The sequence below is a fragment of the Phodopus roborovskii genome, unplaced genomic scaffold (assembly GCF_943737965.1).
Source record: "Phodopus roborovskii unplaced genomic scaffold, PHOROB, whole genome shotgun sequence".
In the NCBI taxonomy this organism is placed as follows: domain Eukaryota; kingdom Metazoa; phylum Chordata; class Mammalia; order Rodentia; family Cricetidae; genus Phodopus; species Phodopus roborovskii.
Genome location: NW_026125295.1, coordinates 6858462 through 6875884, shown reverse-complemented (window position 1 = coordinate 6875884; position 17423 = coordinate 6858462). Strand labels below are relative to the sequence as shown.

Sequence of the window (17423 nt, the reverse complement as noted above, 5' to 3'; positions counted from 1 at the left end):
CAATCAGGGGAGGATACAGTTCAGTGCATGCCAGCTTGTCTTTAACAAGACTGATGGAAAGCTGTTTTTGTTTGCATCCTCTGCTGTGACCAACGGCATGACCAAAGTAAGTTAGCAGGGCAAAGGGTTTGTTTCAACTACAGGTCCCAATCTATCATTGCAGAGAGGACAGGAACACACGCAAGGCCTTGAAGGCAGGCCTACTGTAATTCCACACAGTACTACCTCTGATTAGACAGTCAGAGCAGAAGCCATGGAACAAGGCTTCTTGCTGGCTCATGAATAAGCAGGCTGGTGCTTACCTAGCTTTCTTATAACAGACCAAGACTACTTGCCCAGGGAATGGTTCTGCCCACAGTTCAGTTAACAAGCAAGGCCGTCTCCTGCAGACATACCCATGGACCAGTCTATTCTAGGCAGTTCCTCAGTTGACTCGAGGCTGCCTCAAAACAACAGCTAACGCTAATCAGAACAGAGGGTACCAAGCCCAGGGGGAGTGTAGTCAGAAAGCACAAATGTCCTTCCATAGTGCCTCACGAACAAACATCGCTACTTCATCCAGACCGATGTACAGACAGCTCTCTGAATAGCAGATGCATGGGGTGAGCGGAGTGATAAGATTATATCCAATCAATTCCAGGGAACAGGCAAGCAGGAAGAAAGGGAAAATGGCCTGGCCTGTTCCTGTCACAGGCATCTTTCCAACCACCGGTGAAGGTAAACAAGGCCAGCTTATAAGAAACTCTTCTCCTTTGTTCTCACCGAGCGGTGAGAACAAAGGAAGAGATGAATTACAAATAACAGGTATGGATAAAATCACTAATGGAATAAACAAACTGGAAACCCAAAGAAACTCAGGGTACTAGGCTTGGAGAAACAGGAAGTGGGGGTGGCTGAGAGGACAGGCCTTCTGTGGCCGCTCAGGGTACAACTAGGAGAGAAGTGTGACCACGACGCTCAAGTGAGGCCTTATGGGCTGCAGATACTGTCCGGCAAGCAGCCCTTCTCAGTGGTGTCCTTCTACAGCCAGGCGGCCACAGGTCCCGGCACCCCATTTGTGGCTCTGCTTTGAGAGTAGGGGGACCCCCAGCAGCAGAGCAGCTGCAGGCAGAGGGTCTGGGGGGGGGGGGACAGGTGCTGCAGCTCCCAGGCATTGCATCCTGGTAGGGAGCATTATTTGTGGCAGAACACAGGAAATGTTTCTACCCTGACTTCAACACAGGAAGTGTTCACTCGGCAATATGCTCACTTCTTCCACGGTCACCGGGCAGCCTCTAACCCTTGAGAGTATTAAAAAGAGCTGACAAAGAACTCCCTAGAAGGCTTGTATTTGAGTCACCGGTGAGTCAAAGGGAAGAGATCTCCTTATGTGCTCACTCAGGGTTTCTACGATGTCATCAGAAAGCCGTGCAGAGTATGCAGTCCGCTAGCAAAATGCATTGCCTTGACACAGCATCTGGGTACGATGCCACAGTGATACAAGTGTGTGGACTTCTCCAAGGAGAACATGACAGTCACTGTGACCTTGTCTGGGTGTTCTGAAACCGTAAAAAGGTTTTTCAGGTTCTCACTACTGTGCTCATGGAACTCAGGCTCCAAATGGCTCAGTTCCAGAACCATCCTTCCCAACTTGCTTCCTAAGACCAGTGTTTCTCCAGACCTCAGGGGAGGGACTATTGGTTGACTCTAGAAATGTTTCTATATGCATGAGTCCCCCAAGCCTGGTTGCAAATTTTCTGTGTCCCCATGTGAAGGAGCATGGACCTATACATGCACTCACTATGCAATGCGGTAGCCACTACCCACATGCACCCAGAGGATATGCAAAATACACCACATACAAAGACCAGATACAGGGCAAAGCGTGAATGTCTCGTGATAGATTTTATATTATAGGCTGCAGTTTTTCTCATGTAGTGAACTAAACAGTAAATACTGCCTGTGCTGAATTGGGTTCCACTAAGAACATGACTGTTTGGGCATGAGCCTTTTAAAGGGTTGTGAGGCCGTTAGGCTGACCCCTTAGCAGTGGGACTGGTGTTCTTGTGTGAAGAGGAAATTTGGACAGCAGGTGTGTCTGGACAGAAGGAAGTCAATGTGTGGAGGCAGTGGCCACAGCAAGTCAAGGAAACAGATGTGAAGAGAGTAACCACCGCTGGGACTCCTGAGCCCAGAACTGGGAGCGAGCAAAAGTTGCTTAAGTCACCTAAGGGGTGGCCTTTGGCAGAGCAAAGGAAAGCTCGTGTTATTAAGATTACTTTTGTCGGTTGAACTTTTACGTTGACTATCAGGAAATTCATAATTGAAAACACTGACATTTACACACACACACACACACACACACACATACACTTATACAAGGCCACTCTTGAGTTTCCACAGTGGAGGAAACTGCTTACTCCAGAAGAAGAATGGCATCTTTGTAGTTTCTGCCTTCTCTGAAATCAAGGGTCCCAGTGCTCAGCACCACGCCCAGTGACAAGCCAGCTGCCTTTCCATCCAGGTGATGGTTTGTTTTTTTTTCTTAAAGGCAACAAATCTTTGGACAATTTCCTGAAATGGTTTGAGTCACTCTCTCGTTCCTTGGCCCTCCCCTTTCCAGGCGGGGTAACCTAGCCAGGGAGGCAGATGCCACTGAGCACATTCAACCCCACATTGCCACCCAGCCGGCCTTTGTCATTAAACAAACAAAATCCAAACCGACAGAAGGCTAATCAGAGGCAGCAAGGACACCAGCCTGAAGCTGCAGCTGAGTAGATTCCCAGACATTCATTGTTTGCATGCTTGCCACACTGGCCTTAAGCATCACCTTCCTTCATCCCGCACCAGTCCCATGAGGCCGGTACCTGGCCATGGTGCTCTCTCTATAGTACATTCATAACCAGTGAGAGGTATTACTCAGGAAGCATTTCTGTGTTCTCTGACCCCAAAATGATTGTATTCATGTGGTCTCAGTCGCCAAATTATTGCAGGATTAGAGAAATTTATTATAAGAGAGAGAAATCCCCCCCAATCTATTAGAAAAGGGCCAGCATATGAAGGGTGTGTGTGTGTGTGTGTGTGTGTGTGTGTGTGTGTGTGTGTGTCCTATGTCTAATGGCGCAACTCCCCTGCTGTAAGCCAGAAAAGACAAATACAGGCAGGAAGGAAGTGCTAAGAATGATTAAGTTTGAGGGCTCTGGGGGCCAGTAGCTTGTAGGCTTAAGCCAGAGAGCAAGCGTCTCAGCAGAGAATTAAAAAAGAATTCATTTAAAAAAAAGATCTTAAAAATGTTGAAGCCACAGACAAGACAGATTAAAAAGGAGGACAGGCCCTCCAGGACTCTGTGCTCTCAGGACCCAGAGCATGGGTGACATGAGACAGACATTTGGGTTCAGCAGCAGCCGTAACCTCAAGTTCTCCCGTTAACAAGGGAGACCCAGGACAGACTCACTCAGGGACGGGTCACCACGGCAGGGCATACTCTTCCTCAGAACCACACTGTGTGTGTGAGACCATCAAGTCGCATTACCTATCCAAGGCCACAGAAGTAGTTAGGTACCAACGGGATTCAAATCCAAGACCTTGTTGCTTCACAGCTGTCAGTCTCGGATTCCTTAATCTAATTCTGACACCTGCAATGTGATGCATGTAACTGGGTTATTTAAAAGGTTAAAGGGAGGGTGTAAAGCACTTAGCATGGAGTATGTGTTGGATAAAAGGTAGCTGTTGTTCAGAGTTAGTATTTTTAGTCTGTGTGTGTGTGTGTGCCCACGCATGCTATTGATCATGTGCAGGTCATGGACCACCTACGGCAGTCAATACTCTATCATGCAGGTTCAGGAATCAAACCCTGTTACCAGGCTTGGCTGCAGGCCCTTGACCTGCTGAGCTGTCTTGCACACCCGGTTCAAACACGGAACACTTAACAGATTTAAACAGGAAAGCAACTTGTCTACCTCTTCTCACAGCCCTCCTGGGGAATGCCCTGCAGACATTCATGCATTCACCCCAACCCTCAGGCCGTGTGTCAGGGCCTGTTCTGGAGAAGACCCTCAAAGCCCCTACAGGGAGCTTCTTGGAAGATGTGGGTTTATTGTGCCAGGAGGCGCCCCTGCCTTCTGCCATCCAGCGCACACGTCCCGCAGCCAGAAAACTCTATCCTCAAAACAAAATCACTGGGGAGGGTGCTGTCCCAAACCTGTCACCTGCAAATGCCAGCCATCTGCAGTCTGCTTGCCAACTAGAAATATGCTTGGTGGCACCACCCAGGTGAGGGACTCTCAACTCTGCGGATGAAGAGCTCTTGTAAGGCTAGAGAGCCCTCGCGCTACCCATGAGGGGGCTCTCATGACTAGGAAATGTTACTACTACCAGTAGGGGGAACTCCCACCCCTGGGGAGCACCCTCCCCAACTGTTCGGTGGTCTCTCCACAGTGGCAAACTCTCCCCTAACTAGTAAGCTCTTGTCCCTCCAGCGAGGAGGTCCCACGCTACCCCTACCCGTTAGGACCCTCTCTCACGACACCAGGGACCAGCCAGGGGCTCCCTCACTGCCAGGATGATGGGAGCGGTATCTATTTGTGACGTTGTGGTCAATTACGAGCCCTCACCGTTTCTGCCAACTCCTAACTCTGGGCACCCACTTCTTCTGATTTTGTGTTCTGTGGTCTGTGAACCCAGAGCAACTATCTCATCAAGGGGCTTGGGGTTCGCATCGGCTCTCCTGTGCTGGGATCTGCATCAATGTGGCCCCCAGGCACTTTTGTGTACCCGTTACCTATAGTTTGAAGGGCCCTTGTGAACCGTCCCATGAGGACAAGTGAGAATCCAAGTCTCTATTTCAGGTGGAAAAGCAGTCTCTGCGAGAGTCGTGTTGTCACGGGCTGCCCCCTTTGCTGCATAATTTATTATTTGCCCTCCTACACTTTTGTTCCTTACCATCTGCTTCCAATCATTTTTTTTTTTTTTTAATCCTCAGGATACCGATGAGATGTGTCTCGATACACTCCAAATATGGAAACAGGTAAAGGATGGGTGACGTAGAGCCAAGGGCCAGGGGGCGGTTTTCCAGACCCCCTTCAAAGAGTTTAGAATCGGGACGAGTCTTCCTTTCTCGGCAGAGGATGCTAATGTTGCAATGAGAATGAAGCAACATACATAAGACCTTGCGGTTGGCAGGACACCAAGGCCAGCTCTTCATCCCGAGCAGGAAAAGCCTGTAATTCATGTGCTTCACACATGCTGAGTGGGAACCGGTTTCTACCAACCTTGAGCATGAGCATCATCGGAAGGGGGCCCTTCCCATGTTACAGGCAATTCCATAACAAGTCTCACGCCGGAAGACTGAAAACGCTCCTTTTTGTTGTTTTTGTTGGTTTTGTTTCTTGCCTCAGGCTAGCCTAGAAATCAAGATCCTGCTACTCTGGTCTGTCTGTGTCCTTGGGATCCTAGGCCTGCAGCATCATGCCACACTCCATCTGCTCTTTGTTAAGGGGCCTAGTGATTCTACCCCTGCCCCCACGCTACCGCCTTCTGTAACGGCCCTGAGATACAGACAGAGGCACCTGTGTGTGACTGGACCCAAGGAGCCACACCTCACTGCATGACAGACACTCGGGTGCCCGAGTGCAAAGCGAAGTGAGGGGTCCGTCTTCATGTCCCGCTGTGGCATGAAGTGTGAGCTGTCTGCCCGGTGCCCATCTCAGCTTCTTCAATACCTGGACCATTCTGCGTGGGCCTGGCAGGGTGGCTCAGCAGATAAAACCACTTGCCATCAGCCTGATGATCCAAGTTCAGGCCCTGAAACCCACAACGTAGGAGAGAACAGACTTCCACAAGCTTTCCTCTGATGCAGGCACACATACCTGCGCGCACACACACACACCATGCGCCACACCATGATGAAACTTAAATGAATAATAATTAAATAAAAGCAGAAAGCCAGTCCTTGACTCCACCACATCTCCAGGCTGGGTAGTGAGGCGTGGCTAGTGTCCAGCAGCCAGCACAGTTGACGCTCCCATCTTCTTGGTGAGTTCTTTGGGCTATAAAACTGGTAGCTTGTAAGACATGCCGCTAAAACTGGCATCTCACATCTGCCATTTCAATGTACAGATGAGCAGTGACCTTTACGTCACTGGCAGCTCTTTGAAGGGTCTCAGGTTAGACTGCCAGCTCCCTGGGGCCCCCCTCTCCCTCTCCTTGGCACATGGAAAGCATACCTGTTAGCTAGACAGCAGCAGCAGCAGCAGCCTTGGGAGTGTGGGCAGGGCACTCCGAGCATCGGCCCCCATCTCTGCCCTCAGTGGCCTCCTCTTCTCTAGCTTCTCGGTAAACTTCACAGCCTTTCAAACATGGCCTCTGAGAGCAAGCTGCAGATCTCACCCTTAAAATAGGTTCCGTCTGCCCACTAGCAACACGGAAGCCGCCTTTGCCAGCTACTGAACCACAGGGGAGTCCTGCAGGCTCCACTTGCGAAGTATCTTCCATATGGGATGCCCGCTCACCAACCTAGCTGCTGTCACCCCAGACAGAGACACCCGTCTCTTCTTTTTGCTCACCGGGGTTGTTTCTATCCCAGCTCCCATCATCCACTTCGACCCAGCAGCCAGATTGTGTTCTTTAAGTGGGGAAGCTAAACCATGTCACCTCCCTGCTCACATCTCTCCCGAAGCTTCTGCCTCACTCAAGACGCAGCACAATCCTTCCTGTGACCCTGAGGATCCACACGGTCTCACCCAACTGCCTGTGTTCTCTGTGCTCCGGGCCTGGCCCCCCTCCTCTGCCTCAAATATCCCACACACCCAGACCCATCACAACACTGCCTCCAGGAAGAACTGTGCCGACCTCCCAAAGCTCCTTCAAGTGTTGGCTCAAATCTTATCACCCTAACCCCCAGCCTGCACGTCCCCAGTCTGTGTCCATCCTGATCTAGGTTCTCCCCAGCCCCAGAGCTCATTACTGTTATTGTGCTACCCCTCTCCCTCCACTGAGATGTCAGCTCCCAATAGCAAGAATCCTTTTCAGTTATGAATGAGGCTGAGGCCCCAGCCTTGCACAGAGTGGGCACAAAATGCTCATTTCCTGAATGGGTGCCCTGTCAATCAAGTAACATCCTCCAGCCTCAGAACCAACATCAGCAACTTCCCTTCGCCTAGAAGACAGTTGGTTTTGACGCACTCACACTCCTGAGGTCAGGTCTCAATCAATCCCTGGCAGCTTCGTGGAATTCCTAGCTCATAGCTCCATGAAATCCAAAGGTATCGTGTTTAACTCACAGACCGCAGTGAAAACAGACACCAGCTCTGCAACCTGTCTAAGGAATCGATTTATCACCTTTCTAGGACCTGGAATGCACACCTTGGGTCCAGGGAGCAGAGGCAGGTGGCAAGCCACTCCGTTGTTTAAACCACCTCCATCACATGCTGACAACCGTCTCCTGGAGGAATAGAAACGCAAGTGTGCAGTGCCACACAGAAGTTATAAAGATGTGTCTTTCCATGATCCCGTGTGTGTGTGTGTGTGTGTGTGTGTGTGTGTGTGTGTGTCTAGGTTCACAGGACACAACTGTTCATGGTGTTGCCACGGAAAACGTGAACCCCGAATCGAACCCTGTGAAACAGCTCCAAACTGAAGGACCTGTCCTGGCATGGAAGACCAAAGCCAAGGAATCATTCCAGCCCAAGAGGACATGACAACTCGAGGTGACATGGACAACCTGGGTGCCAGACACAGGAGACAAGGCGCAGGAGTGCCTTCCCCTTCAGAGGACACGTGAACAGCTGGAGAAGCCTGAGCTAACAGCCATGTGCTTTCATTGCCCCGATTTCAACAACTGTACCATGGTTCTTGGGAATGGGACTGACGTGCATGGGGGAGGGGAGGGTTCCCTCCTCAGCTTCCCCTCACGAGGTCTGACGTAGCAATATCGGCAAAGCAAGGAGACATACGTTAGTGGACGGATGCCTCAGTGAAGCCCTTAGGATGTCTTTGCTGGTCTCACTTTTTAAGTGTGACATTTCAAAATTAAGCTATTTTATACAACACACATGTGTACACATGCTCATGGGAGGTGGCGGAGCCAGAGGAGGACAGAGAAATAACGAACATGCTCCCAGCTATTTGTCAAAGGTTTGGTTTGTTCCAAATTAATTTTAATTCAGTGTTTTCATGGCTATTTTTTTTTTTTAACCCCTCCTCACATAACCTCAGACCAATCAAATGCTCACTGAGAAAATGACTCCTTTGCTAAAGGTTCTAAAGCATCTTCCCAGAATCAAGAGAAAAGAGGCTATGACCTTGCTGGAGAGATGGCTCAGAGGTTAAGAGCACTGGCTGCTCTTGCAGAGGACGTGAGTTCAGTTCCCAGCACCCACACAGTAGCTCACAACTGTCTCTAAACTCCGGCTCATGAGGATCCAGTACCCTCTTCTGGCCTCTGGCAGTATTGCAGGCACGTGGTGCACACAGTAAGTGCAGGCAAACACTCATGAAAAAAATCTCTTTTTAAAGAGGACACAATATTCATAGGTTTACTGAAAGTAACCAATTTAACTAGGCAGAAATAAAATCTGGATTTACATTGTCAGAAAAAAAAAATTTTAAGTCAATCTGTTGAAGCCCTCAAGATGCTGGTTTTCTTATCCCAACAATAAAACCTCCTGTTAGGTGTCCCTTCCTTAAGACCACCATCCACCGTGGACTCAGCCACGTGTGATGGAAAGGTAGGCATAAAAGTCCACATGGAGCTGGACAGACCTCAGACACAGAAGCTCTACCTGGGAAGAAAGAGACAGGACTCGCTCCAGACCTGGAATCTGTGTGGACAGGAGGTTGGCAAAGCAGCCCTTAGAGACCACGAGGGACCCTGACCTGTGTCTCCTGAGCCATGTGAGCTCACTTAGACAGCCAGGGAACTCACAATGGTTGCCACGGGCGGCACAGAGATGGGAAAAACAGTGGTACAACTCAGTCACCTTGATACTCTGTCCTCAGCGAAAGCCATGATTGGTAAGAAAGGGACAGGCCAGCCAGCCCGGAGGCCTTGCTTGAGCAAGTCACCCCGTGAGAGAACAAAGTTCCAAAAACATGACTCCAAGAACACTCACTGTCACTGGACACTCATCAGGACGGGGTCCAGTTCAAGCTGAGAGGGACTCCAGGGTCTAGAAGGGTTTCCATTGGAGTGTTCGCTCTCCACCAACACTGCACATGCATGTGCATGTGCGCGCGCACACACACACAACACACGGGCTGAGGGGTGAGGAATAAGACCTCAACGTGAGTCAATTAAAAATTTAAAAATGAAGGATGATACAGTCTAATAAACTCAGCCAAAACTCAGCCCGCCTCTGAACCAGACGCAAACATAGCTGTGGTCTGACAGTTCCCTGGGCCCTGAGCATTCACACGCCGCCTCTCAGTTTTCAAAGCCAAATGAAGCAGGGGTGAATGACTCTGACAAACAGCTGTGTGTCAGGCGTGACTCGAATGACAGCCCCGCTTGCTAACGAACACACAGCCAGCCGTGTGAGCTTGCAGCAGCGGTTTACAAGGGTCCACTGTCACATTTCCAACAACTCCGCAGGTTGGGGCTCAACACACATGTTAGTCAGAGTTGAATTGAATAAACTTGCGAGTTAACACATCGAGGTCACAAATTCTCAAAAGTCGCCCTAATTATTGCTGTGTTTTACTATGGCTCATGCTCCTGAAGGTGGCTAAAATATGTTATATAAAAAAACGTGCTGTTACACATTTCTTCCAAGCCAGCCTTAATGGTGTCAGGTGGCTGCTTGAAATCAGCCATGGTGAAAATATTCCAGCAGGAAACAGAGCAGAAGGCTCAGTCAGCTGCCCCCCCCCCCCCATCAAAAGCCCAGTGTTAAGTATTAGAAGCACAGCATTGCTCCGAAAGGCAGAGCACCCACAGCAACGGCCTCTGGGCACACCTGCTCACAGAGCCGGGATTCTGAGGAGAAGCTCTTACTAGTTCTACAACTGCAGTGACTTTAACTTTCCTCCATATGAGAAGAACAGAGTTCTAAGCAGTCAGCTATACAAACAGTGGTACCATACTGTGGTTAAGTAGCCGCACTCTCTGGGTTCCAGTCCGTTTTGTTGGCCGGAAGTTCTGGGCGATTCCTTACCTCTTGTCATGCCTTATTTCCTAAGCATTTTAATTAGGACAATGCCAGTAACTACCTCACAAGTGGTAACGGACAGCAACTGCCACTTCCTAGATGCCCAGTTTGTGTTGACTGTCACTCAAAATGTTGTGGAATTTTTTTTTCTAAGAATCATTTCCAGAGGGAGGTTAATTACTAAAGGCTTGATGTTAATGTCTGTTATCAGACCGCATGCCCTGCCCCGACAACACACTGTGTTATATACTAAAGAGGCACACGGAAGAACCTGGCTGACTGCCCAAATTTCAATTTCTTCCAAAAGGATAAATATTTGCCAAAAATAAAAGGAAACAGCTAGGCATTATGACATATGCACCGCTAATTCCAGAACTTGAGAGGTAGAGGCCGGATGATCAGGGGTTCAAGGTCACACTCAGCTACGTAGCATGTTAGAAGACAGCCTGGGACACCTGAGACCTTGTCTCAAAAAAGCAAAGGAAGGAAAGAAGGGAAGAAATAAAGACAAGCAAAAATTTCACACTTTTAAGATATAAATAAATAGGAGCTGAGGAGGTTGACAGCAGTTAGGGGCTTGAGGGCATAGAGCTCGTCTTGAATCACCTGGGGTGGTCACAGTTTTGTCAATGGACACAAACTTAGACGTACCCAGGGAGTGGGGATCTCTGAGGATCTGCTGCATCAGGCTGGCCTGTGGGCGTGTCTGTAAGGTGTTTTCTTGACCAATGGTTGATGTGGGCTGGCCCAGCCCACTGTAGGTGGTGCCATCCCTAGGCAGTAGGGCCAGGGCTGTGTGAGGAAGGCAGCTGAGATGGCCTCGGGGAGCAAGCCAGTAAGCAGCATCCTCCACAGCCTCTGCTTCAGCTCCTGCCTCCGAATTCACCATCACCCCCCCCCCACACACACACACACACACCTCCCTCAGTGATGGACTGGAACCTGTAAGTCAAATAAACCCTTCCCTTCCTTCCCAAGTTGCCTTTGGTCAGCATTTTGTCACAGCCAGGAAAGCAGACCAGAATGCTGGATGATGGACAGAACCGGACTTCAGTCATTATATTTACGTGAAATAAGACAACGTCACAGGGACATGTGTTGTGTGTTCCCTATGTGGAACCCTGGGGAATGGAACAGGACCATAACAGAAGGGACATATGGTCCACACAGAGGTGGAGGAGGCAAAGGAGATAGGAAAGAATGACAGTGAGACAAACTCAAAGCACACCATGAACACCAACGCCATAATGATACCTCCGTGGGATTAGTATGTGCTAATTAAAAACAAATTAGGTTCGGTCGAAATCTAACTATGCAAGCTAACACTGAGTTTCAGTCTACATGCCAGTGAACCGTAATAACTGGATCTACTCACTCGACCACCACACAGCCATGACCTAAAATATGTCCCTCATACCAGAAGTCTCATTTGTCCTTGGTGCTAGCAACTGTCACCTCTTCCCAAACCCTCAGCCTCCAGGAACCCCCTATCCTCCTGCCGGATGATGAAGTGGCCTTTTCTAGAATGTTACACAAACAGGATCAGACAGTAGGCAGCATTTGACATCCTCACATAATGCTTAGACGTTAGTGGCTCATTCTTAGTCACTGCTGAGGAGCACTCCATCATATCCGCAGACTGGCCGAACTTAAGGAGTGGGCGAGCTTTATCCTGTGTAGCAGGCTACCTTCCAGGAGGCACTGCAGAGTTCTAGATTCAGTAACAAGCATTTGTAAGACATGCTAAGAGACTGAAAATACCATTGCCCTACGAGGGAAGGGGCTAAGAGACCACTTTTCCATGTATGCCTTTTAGAGTTGTTTTCAAAAACTATGTTTTCCTTAACTATTTTCTTCTTGAGCAAGCACCGCAGTTGTGTGTGCATACGAGTGTGTGTGTGTGTGTGTGTGTGAGCATCTGCGGGTGTGTAGGCTCACAAACCTGAGAACTACCACTCTACGGCTGCTCTGCAGAATGGCAAAGACGAAGGCTCGCAGGTGCTTTGTGGGACTTGAGGATGGAAGCTAACCCAGACACCGGGGCACAGCCCAAGGCATTATCTCAGTCCATGACTGGCACTGCCCAGTGCGGAGGCCCTGCCAAGCCAGGAGGGCACCTGTTCCTACAAGTAGGAGCCACAGAAACTTGATTCAAGTCCCCTTGCAAGCCCCTCCATGAAATGTTTTAGAGCCACTTCAAGGAGAGCTGTGACTTCTCAGAATGAACAAAGCAGTTAGCTGTTCTTGCCGAGTTTGCCTACACCTGTATTTAACGTTAGTCACGACTGTAGGCTCTTGCACAGATATGTGCTTTAGTTCTCTGTGTGTTGTGTGTGTGAGAGAGGCACGCACGCACGCACACACACACACACACACACACACACACCCACACACACAAACACAGAACGTTCATGCCAAGGCTTAACTGTGGAGGTCAGAGGACAAATTTCAGAGGTCTGGTGTCCCCCTTCACCATGTAGACCCCTGGGATCAAACTCAGATTTCTGGGGTTTGCAACAAGTGCTTTACCTGCCGAGCTGCCTCACCGCCCTGTGGGCTTCTAGAGGTCAATACTGACCCTCGCAGCAGGGAGGGAAGAGTTCATCTCATGCAGGGTCCTTCCCATAGCTGTGCTTGACTCAACATGGTTGCCATGGTTCTCTGGTTCCTGGAGGCTGTTCACCGGCCTGTCCCACATTTCATCTAACGCAAGGAACAGGACATGCTTCTGGGGGGTACTGCCCAGGATTTGAGGGTAGGAGTCACCTGTGGGCTGGGTGAACACATATATCAAAGAAGGAGCTGTCATGGGACATTTGTTCCTGTCCCAAGCTCTCCTGCCCACCTCCCCCAACACCATTTACTGGTTCCTCAGAGATGTGATCCCCATTTGGTATCTGAAGCTCCCTGTGACCTCAAGTTCCAGTTAGTCATTCCAACATGGTTCCATATGCTAGGTGTTCATTCTGAGCCTACCGTCCCAAAGCAGGAGTCAGTAGATTAGAACCATCTGCAGCAGGCAGGAACCTGAGGGAGGCTCCTTAGAGCCTGGGACTGACTGGGGATGACCTGTGGACAGACTGCCTCCTCAGGGACAGTCAAATCTTCAGCAGATGAGGTGGGTAGAGGCAAGTCAATCAGAATACACCAGGGCTTCCAAGTGGGCTATTGCTGGCGCTGTCAATGACATTCAGGCATGGCTCTATAAAAGGACCATCATCTTTTAAAATGTTATCTCCCGGTCAAGTCCTATCCATCTTTCTAGTGGCATTAGGCTATGGCATCCTAATGTTTTCAATTCTCTCAGGGTCTAGTAATTTCCCTTTTTAACACACAGGGTGGACAGGCGCCTCTACAGAGACTGGGAAACAATGAAAATGGCCAGAATTCAACAACACTGTTTTGACTCCAGTGGGTTTTGTTTTCACAGTTGCTTTCTGAGTTAGGCATGTAATAATTGGTTTTCTGTTTACAGAAGGGCGCAACCCTCTTACTTTACAAAAGAGCTAAAAGTCATCTGGCTTAAAGAGAAATTATGAAACCAGAGAGTTAGGGGGTGCAACTTTAAGACAGAAAAAGATGCAGAAAGCAAGCAGGAGATGCACAAAAAGAACATATAATCGAAGAGCTAGAGACACAACCATGACATCAAGGGACCGCAGCAGGGAAGCGTGGAAAGGGGACAGGACAGCTTGGCAGAGAGTCAGAACATGTGTGCTGTGCAAGTAGAAGAGGAAACTACAAAGGTAAACTGAGGCTGAGTAGTTGGGAACCCTGAAGCCAAGAAGTGCTCTGGATTTTACCCATGCCCGTGGTGTCTAACCAGACCTCTAGTTAGACAGTAGAGGGGTCATGCCTCCAAAGCTGGACTGGTCAGGGGAAGGATAAGTGGGGTGCATGGCATCTGAGGAGCAGTCAAGGAAGCAACTGGACCGACTCCAGCACTTGCCCAAGAGGAGGATGTGGCTTGCCCTAGGGGTCCCTTCAAGACAGATCAGGGTACCACACAGCTGGCCCACACAGTGGAGAGCATCACCATATATGGAGTGAAAAGTTAGGGGGAGAAAGAAGAAAACAACAGAGCACTGAACAGACTTAAAGACAGAAAGAAGAAAAAATGCCTAAAGATAGCCTAAACAAAACACGCGTGGCCCCAGTGCCGGCCTGTCTGCTGGCCATATGGCGTGTGATAAGACGGAGCATTTATCTTCCATGACTTGTCTGCAGAGCTGAGAGTCCGCTGTGCAACAGAGACCACGCCATGGTCCCTCAGCCTGATTCACAGGCCCCAGTCCGAAACCCAGGCTGGGAAGCGATCACTGTCACACCCCTCACCCACTCTTGCCTCCTATCTCGGCCCCCACAGCTGTTTCCCCAAAGCCCTGCAAACCGCACAGGCTCTGCCTGTGAGCCTCGAGGTCTGCTGTACCACAGTGGGGACAGCTAGCTAGCTCATTAACTTACCCACTCCACGTTCACCCAGTTCCCGTTAGCACTGGATAGTGACCCTAGGATAAAGCTTCCCTCGCGGCTAGTGAGTATTCACTGCTTTGAGCTTTTCAACAGCAGAGATGGCTCTTGTTGCATAAAGCTCTTGGAACTCTGTCTCTCTCTGGTATAGGCCACCACCTCAGCTGGTTGCACGAAAATAATCAAACAATACCTATAAGGTAAAATCCACTAAAGCTGGTCCGCTTTCTCTCCCAGGACCTGCCCTGAACAGCCGCACTCTGGGCTAACTGTTCTAACTCTTCTCACTTTTGCTCTGATTGGCTAGGTTTTAGTTGAGAAGCCCAAGATGTCCCATGTGGGGCCCAATAGAGCTAGACATGCCAATGGGATGGCAAGCTAAAAGTCAACTTCAGGTAAGTGGCATGGTGGTTCATGCCTGTAATCCTGGTACTTGGCGGGGCTGAATTGGGAGGACTAAGTTTGAGGTAAGCCCGGGAGACCTGTGGCAAGTTTCAACCCAGCATGGGTGACAGCAGAAGACTGTCCCACAAACAAATATGTGTGAATGTATCCGAATAACTACTCTACATCTTGCTGTGACAAAACACCTGGTACACAATCTTAGAGGAAGAAGGGCCCACTGTGGCCCGCAGTGTAAGGGCACAGTTCCCCGTGCCGGGGAAGCCCTCGACGCAGGGGCTTGGGGCTGCGGTCACACTGCATCCTCAGCCGGAAAGCAGTGAATGCCTGATGCTCAGCTCACTTCCACCTTTTTGTGGAGTGCAGGGCCCTAGCCTGGAGAAAGGGTTGCCCGATTTTAGGGAGATCTTCCTATTTCAATTTACCTGACCTAGGTTATCTATCACAAGCCTGCCTGGAGGTCTGCCTCCCAAGTGATTCTAGAGCCTGTTGAGTCTGTCAGCAGAGGTAAGCCAAATGCAGTATCCCATAACACAACAACCACAACATCCCATAACACAACAACCACACATCCCATAACACAACAACCACAGCATCCGAAGCAGTCCTGGGTGGTGCCACGTCCCCCCCTTATCCACGGGGACATGTTTAAAAACATTTGACGGCTGTATGAAACTGCAAATAATACCAAACATATTTACCTACGATTAAATTCACAAATTAGGCAAAACGATAACCATTAAAAATTGAACTGCAATATCCTATGGTAAAATTTATTTCACACTTATTATTTTTAGAATTTTTTCCATATAATACTATTAGACCTCAGTGACCTATCATAACTGATACCTCAGAAGGAGAAGCCCCTAAGAAAAGAGACATTGTACATATACTAAAAAAACAGTTTATCTGAGATCCGAATTTGATGGGAAATCTTACACCTCTATTCACTTTATCTGTTAAGAGGTTAGATCGAGCTGTGGGCAGCCTTCCTCAGAGGCCGCCACAGGAACAGCTCTGCCTGCCTAGCCTTCCATGGAGGCCATCATAGTGACAGCTCCTCCCCAACCAGGACTACACTATGGCTGTTCCCTGAATGCATTTGCCAGGGCCTACAGCAGGTTCTTTGTGGCCCTATCTTTCAAGACTTCTCGTTGGGAGGAACCACTTGCTATGAAGTTTTCAGCCAAAGCAAGAAGTTGCAAAGATCCACAAAGGAAAGATTTGTGGAACAGATTTAGCAGGAGGAGGCCCACGCCCTAGCAAGTGTCAAACAGAACCATTTGATACATCTTGAGACTTGCACATGAGTCTCTCCTAAGCAGCCCACACCCTCGAGGGCACTCATAAGCCAAAGGAATCTAAGATCAAGAAGGGCAGGGGAGGCTTAACAAGCACATGGGCGGTTTTCTAAGTGGCCAGCAGCCCAAGTCAAGGGCAGCTGGCCTGGGCAGGCCCTGACATGAGTCTGGCCGCAGGCTGAGCCCAACCCCATTGCAAAGTATCTCAGGGTATGAACTTACAGGCTCCAGGCCAGACCACGTGCCGCAGTCATGGAGGTAATTCTCTACACACAGCCTAGAAGCAGCTGTTACTATTACCCCAGCAAGGCCACAGTGAAAAGACACTACAATCTACAGATTCCATCTGCCAGAAATCTATGGCTAATAATAATATGTTAGACTATACAAAATTGGTGTTTATGTAAGTCAAAACGTCAGAATTTTGGAAATTATTTATGGCCCAGCCAACCAAGGAATAATAATACTGAGTGCCTTTATCTGACTCCATGCAGTTTTTATATTCACTCACTGTGCAATGTTTTCCTTTTGTTTTGCTTTGAGATCGGGTCTGACTATATGAGCCCAGATTAGGCTGAAACTCTCTAGGTAGCCCAGGCAGAATTTGAACCCATGATCCTCCCGCCTCTTCCTCCCAAGTGCTGGGATTGCAGCACATGCCACCCAGCTCTGGGCAATGTTGGATGCTAATGACTACTTTCAAGGCTGAGTATCGGATGCACATTTTGGAGAAGTAGGTACTCACACACAGTGCTCACACAACTACACTCACACCCACAGGAACTCACATATAGTGCTCACACAACTAATCCACACCAGGTGTGTGTGATCCAACCCCACACCCACAGGCATTACACCGATTGCACAAGCCAGATCTTGAGTCCGTCCACCTTCTCTCCTCTCTGGCTCTCCAGCAGTGACCTTGGCCAGGACGCCTGGCCTCCCGAATTACTACAAAATACATTTAGAAAGTACTTTCAAGAGGAGGAAAACATTTGGAAGTTTATTTGGAGGAAGGAAAGAGACCCCCCCAAATGCACTTCTAAAATAAACAGAAAGTAACCAACAAGAGAATTGTATCCAACCAGTTTTAAAATGAGTTAACTCTGACTGAGAGTTACTATGT

General features: G+C 49.2%; 1 protein-coding gene across 1 annotated transcript in view; it reads right to left on the bottom strand.

Moving 5' to 3' along the window:
- Nucleotides 1–17423, bottom strand: part of Itga9 (integrin subunit alpha 9) — a 289334-nt gene that overhangs the window by 185761 nt on the left and 86150 nt on the right. The window lies entirely within an intron of this gene.